The sequence below is a fragment of the Vicia villosa genome, linkage group LG7, assembly GCF_029867415.1.
Source record: "Vicia villosa cultivar HV-30 ecotype Madison, WI linkage group LG7, Vvil1.0, whole genome shotgun sequence".
NCBI classification, from domain to species: Eukaryota; Viridiplantae; Streptophyta; class Magnoliopsida; order Fabales; family Fabaceae; genus Vicia; species Vicia villosa.
In genome coordinates, this window is record NC_081186.1 from 100,334,122 (window position 1) to 100,337,543 (window position 3,422).

Here is a 3,422-nt window from a genome sequence, read left to right on the forward strand (position 1 = left end):
AGAAATGAAACTCGCTATATACTAGCTTAGCCACAGCGGAAAAGGACTGTTTAGTAAATCCAGATTGTACTTCATTTTTTGTTACTGACATTTCATTTGTTATAATTTTTATAATTGATAAAAAAATAATAATTTAATTCATAAAAATAATCTATTTTTATACTATTTTTTTATTATATTATGATATTATAATTAGTTATAAAGTTGCATGATTGACTGCCATATGCTAATAATTTGCGATGCGAAAATGTTTAATAGTTATAAAATATGAAAACAAGAAATGCAAAAATAAATCTTAACTCATTCATTATCATCACAACCCCATAATTCTTATTAAAAAGGAAATTAAATTTAAAATCAATTATTTCGTACTAATGAGATGAGAAATTAAATATTCTAACCATGTTAGCGTCCTGTTTCTCCCTCATTGTGTGTTCATATCTCATAAATAAATAAAGTATGTACAGGAGCTCTTACCTCAAAAAAAATAAAAATAAAAAAAAATAAAAAGAAACAGTATCAGAATTAGGGGTGTTCGCGGTGCGGTTTGGGCGGTTTTGACGAAAAAAATTATCCGAACCGCAAGAGAAAAAATAGTGCGGTTTGGTTTGGTTCGATTGGCTTTTAAAAAAAATCCGAACCAAACCAAACCAAACTAATGCGGTTTGGTTCGGTTCGGTTTTTCATAAATATTTTATTGAGTCATACATACACATATAGATGACAACATAATTTTGTATTTAGACATTCATACACTATCAAATAACAATAAAACTCGTCGTATTTTGACAACAATTTTCTATTTAATATGTAAAAATTAAATTAGACAAAAGTGGAATATTAAACATAAAATAATAGCATAAAATAATATAAAAATTATTATAATGAAACAAAAAATAGAAGAGAAGAAAGATTAGTGAAGGTGAAAAAGAAAAAAAAGTGTTAGAGATTAGAGAAGAAGATGTGTGATAAAAACGAAACTGAAATACGAAACATTTACATAAAAATGTGAAGGTGAAAAAGAAAGAATATAAGAGAGTAGAGATTATAGAAGAAGAGGAAAGATGTATGTGGCAAAGAAGGTGCGATAATGTTATTAGAGATTTGAGAAGATCGGGACTGAAATTATATGTGTAAGGATGAGAAAATTGTTCGTAATCATAAGGCTAATGTATAATAGGTTTAAGTTTGGATTGGATGTGAGTTAAGTAACATTTAGGTAGTAACATAATGCGGTTTGATTCGGTTTGGTTTGGTTTACAGAATACAAACCGCAAACCGAACCGAACCGTGCGGTTTTGTTAAAAAATGACCCAAACTAATCCGAACCAAATGCGGTTTTTTGCGGTTTTTTTATTGGGTTGGTTTGGTTTTGAACACCCCTAACGAGAATATATAATAAGGTAGACCTTACTGATCCCTCGAGAATTTTTTTTATGAAAGAAGGAACAATATTCCACCGCATGGAAGATGCAATTGAATCACCATAGTTTGCAAACTTTTTTTTGTTTATCATCACCGGTTTAGTCCGGTTCAGGGGTCAGTTCTGGCATCAAGTGGTTTCAGACCCTTCTCGATCATAGTTTGCAAACTTGTCAGCACAGTAACTACCTTCATTGTATATATCATGTTCCAATAAATGAATTTCATTATTACAATAACACCTTCTGAACAGGTGTTGTAAGGTTGACTGACACTTCTTACTAATTTGATTTTTTTTTCTTTTTATGCTGCTTAGATACATATTGTGTGAAGATGACGCTCATACTATAACAAATAATATGGAAAGCCCTAAGAATGCTTCACACATTGGGCGTGATATGAGAAGGGGCAATATTAATAGTCGCTAAGAAATGTGCCTCAAAAGGCGTCAAAGGAATCATAATTCCTAACTCGTGAATGACGGAAAAATGGAAGTAAATATAAGGAGCATATGAACCACTCATGGTGGCCATGTTGGCTCTCTTCATTTATGAACAAGACTCCAGAATTACGACCACATTGCGCCTCGTGCTGAAAAATATAATACCCTGACGGGACTGTTGAATCATGTCAAAACTCAAATATAGGGACGTAATGTCTTGAACATGAATAAATTTGGATTTTTTTCAGACACTAGTTCTCAGAGAAGGGGAATGGGCTAAGAAATAGCAGTGCTTATGGCCTTGAGAGAAAGACGAACCTCATAATCCCTTTTTCCTCTCCAGAGCTTTCCAATGCCTTTAAATTTTTCCTGAGGTTCCAAAAGGGAAGGAAAGGATAATATTTTCCTTGAAAATATATTAAGGTCTTTTATATAAATGAAAATGCCAATAGCACAAGCAACATACCTGCTTGATAGAGAAACTAATACAAGAAATAAAAGGGTTCCCACACGTTAAGGACACGTGTAAGAAAAGAGGTCAGGCTAGTTGTGCCCAGAAAATCACAATGAGTTGCATTAAATGCCACTTACGCTCCTTTCTCATTAAATGTTTAAGCTTTCGTAACTCACTGATGTTTTGATGTATTTAGGGTCATTCGAGTGATGTTTGACATCCTCCGCTAACACACTGGTTGCTCAAGAGACACTTGGAAAGAGAGTAATCACTCGCTTTATATTGAGGGACTCGCCTCTAAGGGTGTGTTTGGTTCGGGGTAGATGGAGGGGGGGGGGGGGGGGGAGGGGAGGGGAGGGAATATTTTTAATTAAATGTGTTTGGTTCAAATTTTATGAGGGGAGGGGAGCAAAACCCCTCCAAAACACACTTTTTGCGTTCCTCCAAATCAGAGGGATTTGGAGGGGAGGGGAGGGAATCTCAATTTTAATATTTTAAAAATTATTATAATTACTATAATATCCTCAGTTTAATTTAAATATTTTAAAATTATTTATCTTCTGTGTGATTTTTCTCGATTGCTTCTATCAACTTATTATAATTATTCTCCACCTTCAAATTATTTTGAAATTTTTGTCTTTAATATAAATCATAATCATTTCACTTTTTTGATTTTTTTATAACTCTTTTATGTTTATTTATATTTTTTTCTAATTTTGTTATGTATCCTATCATATTTTCTTTTATATCAAATTTTAAAATTTTCATTTTTATTTATTTATTTATTTTATTAAAAGATTTAAACCATTTATATTTAATAATAAATTATTTTATGTATTTTATGTGTTAAATAATTCATTACGATTTCAGAGTTGTTATCAACATATAATTTAATTTGTTTTTGAACATTTTATTTGAATTAAGTGAACTCAATTTTTTAACGTTATGTAGTAAATTATAACTTTTTAGTCACTCAATATTAGAAATTTTATTAAAAAAAAATATGTATAGATTTTTCACATTTGAATATCATATTGTATCACTTATATAAGATAATAAGGATAAAAAATGTAATTTATTAATAAAACTCCTCCCCTCCCCTTC